The sequence below is a fragment of the Cervus canadensis genome, chromosome 4, assembly GCF_019320065.1.
Source record: "Cervus canadensis isolate Bull #8, Minnesota chromosome 4, ASM1932006v1, whole genome shotgun sequence".
NCBI lineage: Eukaryota > Metazoa > Chordata > Mammalia > Artiodactyla > Cervidae > Cervus > Cervus canadensis.
The window spans coordinates 70071055-70080539 of NC_057389.1; the positions used below are offsets into that span (position 1 = coordinate 70071055).

Below are 9485 nucleotides of genomic sequence, written 5' to 3' on the forward strand. Positions count from 1 at the left end.
CAAGGTTCCAGACCCTAATTGGGTCCTATATTCTGATGGCACTCGCCTGATAAAACAGGGACAACCGCTCTCAGGTTAGCCAAAGCAGAAGGGGCCATCAAGACTGAGATGGTGGGAACTGCCAAGTGGAGCGACCCACCTAGGCCATGCTGCCTGCTCACAGGTTAATGCTGCCTCTTGGGTATTCAGACAAAAACTTCCAGGTATTCAGAAGTAGCCTGGTGCCTGCTTAGGGAAATGGTTCCCAGATTTGGATTTCCTACCAGCATTGGATCAGGCAATGGCCCGGCTTTTGTAGCTGATTTAGTACAACACATAAGCAAAACTTTAAACATCAAATGGAAACTGCACACTGCATATACGCCCAGAGTTCTGAGATGGTGGAATGAACCAACTGGACACTTAAAGAGACTCTCCAAGTGGATCAGAGAGACTGACTGCTCCTGAGTGGACTTGCTTCCGATGGCTCTGCTCAGACTCAGGATGACCCCACAGTCCCAAGGCTATTCTCCATATGAAATTGTGTATGGGAGGCCTCCTCCCATAATAAAACAGGTGTCAACAAATTTGCCTCAGGTAAGGAGGGATAGGATTTCACAGCAGATGGAATTGGGTAAGGTAATAAATCGGGTAACTAAGTTTGTACAAGAAAGGGTGCCGTTCCCCCTTGGGGAACAGATTCACGAGTTTACATTTGGTGACCAAGTATGGGTCAAAGATTAGAAACATGATTTGCTAGCCCTTTGGTGAAAGGGCCTTTATGTTATTCTAACTACCCCTACTGCAGTTAAAGTTGCAGGTATTGTCCCTTGATCCATCACACCAGAGCGAAGAAGGCATACCACGCTGACCCGGAGGGCGCTGAGTGGACCACCCAGAAGGACCCCACCGACCCATGGGAAACCAAGATCATTCTGAGGAGGAAGAAGAAAACGAGGTCCCGGAGGAGCCCTCTACAGGATGGAGCTGGGTAAACGACTCCTGCTGCTCGGCCTCACCAATGCAATTCTGAACTTGGGTATGTGGGGCTATGCCCCTGTCAGTAATGGACAGACTCCCCTAGTGGGTATCGCCACTCCGTCCCTCTCTGTCACCAACCATAACCTTTCTTTGCTCTCCTGGTGTAAGAAGAAGCCATCAATGGGCCAGGGACATAGGGTTACATTTAACATGAACACCAGCCTTATGGAGATAACAAAGGCTTATACCTCATATATGAAAATTAAAGAGGAAAAGGGCTCCCTTACAAAAGGGGGACAAGGCCTCCCAGTACCTTGAGCAGTACTACCAGGTCTGGGATGAATATTTCTGGATGACTCCTGAGAAAGGACAGTTGATTGCCCCTGCTACTATTTGCTGGGAACAAAAAGAACAGAAAGTTGGATTTGGAGACCATACAAATCTTGGAAGTTACCTATCACCCCAATCAGTCTGCTCAGTGGCCCGGTTCCAACTGGAAATATAATCCTGGAATCCGCTGGGTAGCCCCCAGTGGGACCCGGTGGCTCTGTGGGCTTAATTTATGGCCATGGTTACCAGTTGGCTGGGTGGGGCGTTGCACATTAGGATTTGCTTTCGCCCATGGCAGTATTAAGCCTAGCCTACACCAGCCTCCAGTAAACCTCCCTTATCTGCATGCAAGATGGACACGATCCATATTCCAGTGGTATGACTATCTTGCTGCCTTGTTTGTACCCTCTGTAGGGACAACGGATATCATGGTTAAGGTAGAGGCCTTAACTAATTTCACTAAACAGGCCCTCTTAGACAATACTAAAGCCTTTAAGGCTAAATACCAGCACGAGACCGATAGTCAACAAGTACCATAAGGGAAAGTTGAAAAGAACTTTGAAGAGAGAGTTCAAGAGGGTGTGAAACCATTAACGAAGAACAGATTCAGTAATTCAAAATAGGACTCACAGCAGCCTAAGGAGGGACTTCTGCCATAATTAAAGTCGAATATATGCAATGAAAATATTCCCGGAAAGCATGGCTATAACATCCACACACACATTTTGCAGTTGTATTAAACACCATTCAATGTTTTGCTTTTCATACGCCCTCTTAATCTACATTTCCCTTTTCTTTGAATGAATATGTGGTCATAAGAATATTTTACTTAGAAAAAAAAAACTCTACCATAGGAATATGATATGACAAACTGGAGAGTCCATCCCATGAGGAAAGGTAGTTTCTGCTACTTGGCTGTACTTTTTGGCTTCCATGTAAAGCCAGTGGAGGGATAAATTAGGAATTTGGGGTTAGAAGGTACATACTAGGACTTTCCTGGTGGTCCAGTGGTTGAGAATCTGCCTTGCAGTTCAGGGTTCAACACGGGTTCAATCCCTGCTCTGGGGAGATTCCATACGCCTCAATTAGGAGGCAGCAACAAAGACCCAGTACAGCCAAAACCAAGTAAGTTTTAAAAAAAGAAAAATAGGTTTTAAAAACAGGTACATATGTGAAATAGATAAGCAACAAGGGCCTACTGTATAGCACAGAGAACTGTATTCAATATCTTATGATAATAATGGAAAAGAATCTGAAAAAGAATGTGTGGGTGTATATATATATATATATATATGTGGGTGTATATATATATATATATATATACACAAATAACTGAATCACTTTACCATGTACCTAATGAATGTATCTACGAAAGAGAAACAGACTCACAGCCATAGAGAACAGACTTGTGCTTGCCAAGGGGAAGGTGGGTGAGGGACGGAAAGATTGGTAACGGGGTTAAAAGATGCAAAGTGTTATATATAGCGTGGATAAACAGCAAGGCCCTACTGTATAGCACAGGGAACTATATTCAGTATCCTGTGATAAAGCATAATGGAAAAGAAGATGAAAAGAAAAAAAGAATTTGAAAGAATATTTATGTATGTGTGTTTGTGTAACTGAATCACTTCGCTATACAGCAGAAATTGACATAACATTGTAAATCAACTATATTTCAATAAAATTTGAAAAATTATATGCATCTACAGAGTTTGCTAATTTATTCAGCAAATGTTGATTGAGTGCTTGTTCTGAGCCAGGCTCTGGACCAGATGCTAGAATGGTAAACAAGACACAGCCACTGTTCTTCAAGGAATACATAGTTTAATGAAAATTTAATTTAATTTTCATCAGTCTCTGGACTGGTGTGTGTGTGTGAGAGAGAGACAGAGAGAGATTTTTGAGTCCCAGTTTTATGCCTATAACACAATGGGATTTGTCACTGAGAGCTAAGAGAATCTAATGAATAATTGTTCCTCTAATTCTAGTAATAAGGATTTGTTAACTCCTTACCATTTGATTGCTGAGTAAAGCAGACCGTTGAGATGTCAGCAGCAGTTTTCGTTTGTTGACTTTCTGTCCATCAAATTATTCATTATAGGTTAAGTGGCACCAGCAGGAATTAAGATGACTCAACTAGATTCATTCAAAAAGTAGGAGAAGTGAGAGAAGTAATACCTTTACCCAACAGTGTATTTTAGATTCTCAGGCTTAGGCTAAGGGTGTTTGGAGTAATGAAAATAAACTAAGCTTGGAAACAAAGTTTTGCCTTATGTAAGTCAGGAAGTACATCTCCTGTTCTGCAGGAAGACATAAATTGTTACTGTTCAGTAGCTAAATCATGTCCAGCTTTTTTCGACCCCATGGACCGTAGCATGCCAGGCTCCTCTGTTCTCCAGTCTCTCCCAGAGTTTCTCAAATTCATGTCCATTGAGTAGGTGATGCTATCTAATCATCTCATCCTCTGCCATCCCTTTCTCCTTTTTGCTTTCTATTTTTCCTAGCATCAGGGTCTGTTCCAATGAGTTGGCTCTTTGCATCAGGTGGCCAAAGTTTTGGAGCTTTAGCTTCAGCATCAGTCCTTCCAGTGAATGTTCAGGGTCGATTTCCTTTAGGATTGACTGGTTTGATCGCCTTGCAGTCCAAGAGACTCTCAAGAGTCCTCTCCAGCACCATAATTCACAAGCATTGATTCTTTGATGCTCAGCCTTCTTTATGGTCCAACTCTCACATCCCATACATGACAACTGGCAAAACCATAGCTTTGACTACACGGACCTTTGTTGGCAAAGTAATGTCTCTGCTTTTTAACACACTGTCCAGGTTTCCCTTATTGGTAAAGAATCCAGTTTGTAAAAAATCTGCCTGCAATGCAGGAGACTGTGGTTGGATTCCTGGGTCAGGAAGATCTGCTGGAGAAGGGATAAGTGACTACCCTCTGCAGTATTCTTGGGTTTCCCTTGTGGCTCAGCTGGTTAAGAATCCGCCTACAATGTGGGAGACCTGGGTTCGATCCCTGGGTTGGGAAGATCCCCTAGATACAGGAAAGGCTACCCACTCCAGTGTTCTTGCCTGGAGAATGCCATGACTGTATAGTCCATGGGGTTTCAAAGAGTCTGACACAACTGAGCAACTTTCACTTCCACTTTCCTTGGTGGCTCAATAGTAAAGAATCCACTTGAAATGCAGAAGATGTGGGTTTGATCCCTGGATCAGTAAGTTCCCCTGGAGGAGGGCATGGTAACCCATTCCAGTATTCTTTACTGGAGAATCCCATGGACAGTGGAGCCTAGCCAGCTACAGTCCATAAGGTCAAAGACTTGGACACGACTGAAGTGACTTAGCATGCACACACTAGGTTTCCTTCCAAGGAGGAAATGTCTTTTAATTTCATGACTGCAGTCACTATTCACACAGATTTTGGAGCCCAAGAAAGTAAAATTTGCACTGATTCCATTTTTTCCCTTCTATTTGCCATGAAGTGATAGGACCAGATACCATGATCTTAGTTTTTTAATGTTGAGTTTGAAGCCAGCCTTTTCATGCTTCTCTTTCACCCTTATCAAGAGGCTCTTTAGTTATGCTTCACTTTCTGCCATTAGAGTGGTATCATCTGCATATCTGAGGTTGTTGATATTTCTCCTGGAAATCTTGATTCCAGTTTATGATTCATCCAGTCCAGTATTTTGCATAATGTACTCTGCATAGAAGTGAAATAAGCAGGGTGACAATATATAGCCTTGACATACTCTTTTCCCAATTTTGAGCTAGTTATTTGTTCTATGTCCAGTTCTAACTGTTGCCTCTTGACTCATATACAGGTTTCTCAGGAGATAGGTAAGGTGGTCTGGTATACCCGTGTCTTTTAAAAATTATCCACAGTTAATTGCGATCCACACAATCAAAGGCTTCAGCATAGTCAATGAAGCAGAAGTAGATGTTTTTCTGGAATTACTTTGCTTTCCCCACAAGCCAAAGAATGTTGACAATTTGATCTCTGGTTCCTCTGCCTTTTCTTACTGAGTATTGCACTATTAATTGTGTGGCTTTGGCAAGTGAATATCTCTGTCTCAGTTTGCTCATCTCTTAGCTGTAAATGAATAATTCCCACCTCACAGTTTGTGGCAATGATTAAATCATAGAGGACATGTAAAATTCATGACCTTATTATAGCCACCTTTCAGATTTGGGAGAGGATAGAGTGAAACAGTGTATTATCTGGCACTATTCAGAATAGCCAGGATATGGGAAAAATTAAATGTCCATCCACAGATGAATGGATAAGGAAGATGTGAGATATATACCCAGTGGAATATGACTCAGCTATAGGAAAAGATGAAATAATGCCATTTGTAGCAACATGGATGGACCTAGTGATTCTCAAGCTAAGTGAAGTAAGTCAGAAAAAGAAAGACAAATACCGCCTGATATCACTTATATGGGAAATGTAAGCTACGACATAAATAAACGTATCTATGAAACAGAAACAGACTCACAGACACAGAGAACAGATCTGTGGCTGTCAAGGGGGAGGAGGGTTGGGGAGCAGTGGATTGGAGTTGTTGGGGATTAGCAGCTGTGAAGTATTACATAGAGAATGGATAAACAAGGTCCTACTGTATAGCACAGGGAACTATTCAATATCCTGTGATAAATCATAGTGGAAAAGAATATGAAAAAGACTATATCTATATATACACACAGACACACACACACAGACACACACACACACACAGACACACACACACACACACACACACACACACACACACATATATGGGCTTCCCAGGTGGTGCTAGTGGTAAAGAACCTACCTACCAATGCAGGAGATGTAAGAGACATGGGTTTGATCCCTGGGTCAGGAAGATCTCCTGGAGGAGAGTATGACAACCCTATCCAGTATTCCTTTTAAAAAGTTATTTATTTATTTGTTACTTTTTAACTTTTTGGCCACACCATGCAGCATGTGGGATCTTAGTTCCCAGACCAGGGATTGAATCCGTGCCCCCTGAAGTGGAAGCATGGAGTCTTAACCACTGGACCACCTGGGAAACCCCAAACTCCAGTATTCTTCCTTGGGGAATCCCATGAACAAAGGAGTCTGGCGGGCTAAGTCCATAGGGTCGAAAAGAGTAGGACATGACTGAAGTGACTTAGCATACAGGCATGCACATGCACACATACATATCTGAATCACTTGCTATATACCAGAAACTAATACAATGTTGCAAATCAACTGTACTTCAATAAAATATTTTAAAAAAAGAGAGAAAAGGCTTTATTATTGCTAAAGCCCTTTGCAGAAGTTAGATTTTGCTATAGATTGACTCAACATGTGTTACTGTCTTACACTTACTCAGCTCTGGGGGTGGCCTAGCCTCAGGAATCTCCTAGAATAACAGGAAGTCAACTGCAGTATCAGTTGGGAAATGACAGAGCCCTAAAGTTATACAGTCGGTAATAGACCGTATCTTTCACGTGTGTGTGTGTGTGAGTCACTAAGTCAGGTCTGACTCTGCGACTCCATGGACTGTAGCCTGCCAGGCTCCTCTGTCCATGAAATTCTCCAGACAAGAATACAGGACAGGACAACCATTCCCTTCTCCAGGGGACTTTCATGACCCGGTGATCAAACCTGGGTCTCCTGCATTGCAGGTGGATTTCTTACTGTCTGAGTCCCAGGGAAGCCCTGTTTGTTACAAAGGACCTCTTAGCTCCCAATCTCATCTCTTCCCTGGAATGCTGCAGTTTCCTCCTAACTGGTCTCCTGGATTTTACTCTTGCCCCTCACATCACAGCTGCCAGAGAAGCTTTTCGAAAAGTAAGTCAGATCCTATCACTCCCCAACTCCAAACCCTCTGTTAGCTTCCCATTGTCTTGGAACAGAATCCAAGCTCCTTTCTGTGACCGACAAGGAAGCCTACCCTACACTTTTCTGGCCTCGTTGTTGTGAACTCATTACTCTCAAACCTCTACCTCATTATTCTTACTCATACCTCAGGGACTTTGCATCTTTAGTACCCTCTGCCTGGAACACTTGAGTCCTCACACGACAGGTCCCTTTTGATGTTCAGATCTCAGGACATGGGTATAACAACCTCAGATAAAACCTAAAATGTATGTTTTCTTCAAATCACTGGTAACCAGATGCTATTGTGTTGTTTATCCGTTTATCTCCCAGCTCTGTGCTCCAGGAGGAAGAGAGAGGCCAAGTTGGCTTGGGCCACCACTGAGTGCCCAGTACTGAGGGCTGCACTGGGCTTAGAGTCCAAGGTCTATAAATATTGAGCCCGGGCTAGGTCCTTAGAGTGAAGACCTCATGAATGTAGATGGACTTATGGGAATATAGCCTTGGGAACTAAATCAGGAAATAAAGCTACTGCCTGTGGGATGTAGAGGAAAAGTCTTTAATCACAGCATCTCAAATAGAGAAGAAAAGGAGGACCACCTAAGTTTTGCCCGGTCGAGGAAAGGATGCTAATAACAGTGACTTTTAAGGCAGATATACTTTTTTAAGGCAGAAATAGCAAATGTATTGCTCTTTTAAAACCCCATGTTCGTTAAAAATCACATGATTTGCGAACTGTCAGCAAGTTCAAACAACACCTCAGTTGGCAGAGTGGGAAAGGGAGGGAAAGGAGGAGACCTATTTACAGATGGTTTCAGTAACTCAGATGCATTGAAATTGTTGCTACAATCTTAGACTCTGGCTCGGGGGAGGAGAGGGGCTTCCCAAAGATATAGTGTAGGTTCCACTGAACTAATGCTCAGATTACCATCTGGATCCTTTGGGCTCAAAATGCCAATGAACATGGAGATGGAAGTGTTAACATACTACCAGGGCAACCCCCACGCCCCCATAACAACGAGCGACCAGGGTTGCTGTTACACACAGCAGAGTTGGGAAAAGTGGGGTTGGAGCCCAGGGGATTCACTGGGACATCTCTGTCCGCTTCTGTACCCAATGGTAACAGAAAAGAAGCAATTGCAACAACTATAACCTGACCCCACAGAAATCAAAGTCTGGCTATCTCCTCAGGAAAGCAATCAGGCCGATGAAGTATTAGCCGAGAGTGACAAAATCTAGACTGAATGGCAGGAGGGAGATGATGTAATGTTCACTTAGAGCTTCAGAACCAGCCTCAGCTGCAGAGAACTGTAGCTTGTCTCGCTAACTCATATTTCTTAAATCTTAAGAGAGATTGTGACTTGTTGTGGTTCAGTTGCTTAGTTGTGTCCGACACTTTGCGACCCCATGGACTGCAGCATGCCAGACTTCCCTGCCCTTCACCATCTTCCGGAGCCTGCTCAAACTCATGTCCATTGAGTCGGAGATGCTATCCAACCATCTCAGGGATTTTTATGAATGACTGGACTTGTACCCTGCCTTTCAGAAGGAGTGAAGTCCTTTTGTTCCCACAGTAGAGGAGACCCCATATTGTCAGATTGAGACCAGGTGTAACGAGAGGGAATGAACAACACTGAGGGTCCAAGGGTGCACTGTGTCAGACAACCGTGCTTCGCCTCGTGGGTGTGCCTCCCAGCCCACGCTTGCCTATTGCTACTGGAGCACAAGACACTGGATCAGTACGATGTCCACACGTGTACTACACAGAGGTGCGGGAGAGTTCATGGGCAGAACCCTGGCCTCTGAGAGCTGAGACCCGCCAAATGGAAACTTCATTTCCTGCTCCGTGTTGAGCTGTCTTAGGATGCAAGCATTCAGATGGTCTCTCGGAGACAGACCCACGGGACGGAGCAATGTAGTTCCTACCAAACAGTAGCCTTCCTCCTGTATCTCTCCCTGTTCCTTGCCTCCCTGTCTTGTTCTGTCATGCCCGATACCTTGGATTTGTGCTCCCCAGTAAAGTATAAACATGTAAGCTTTTGATTCAGGCTATGTTTTCTATGGGACCTAGCCTATGACATTGTGTATCAAATGAGTGGCTCAACCACAGAGAAAATAACAATTTCAAGTGAATTTAAAACACACTATCTGTAGGCAGTAATCCTACACTTTCCCAATAGGCTATATCCTAAAAACAGAAAAATCTTAAACGATATTTAGTAATTACAGGTCAATAATAATATTGATGTTGTTATTTAAAAACTTTACAGATATAGAAAACAAATATATGGTTACCAAAAGGGAAAAGACCCTGATGTTGCAGAAGATTGAAGGCAGGAAGAGAAGG

The 9485-nt window shown here is 43.3% G+C and overlaps 1 long non-coding RNA gene across 1 annotated transcript in view; it reads left to right on the forward strand.

Moving 5' to 3' along the window:
• The first annotated feature begins 503 nt into the window (after positions 1-503).
• Positions 504-9485, forward strand: part of LOC122439270 — a 9197-nt gene continuing 215 nt past the window's right edge. The window contains exons 1-2 of the long non-coding RNA XR_006268830.1: positions 504-576; positions 2183-2187. This is a non-coding gene — a long non-coding RNA (uncharacterized LOC122439270). The remainder of the gene's footprint in view (positions 577-2182; positions 2188-9485) is intronic.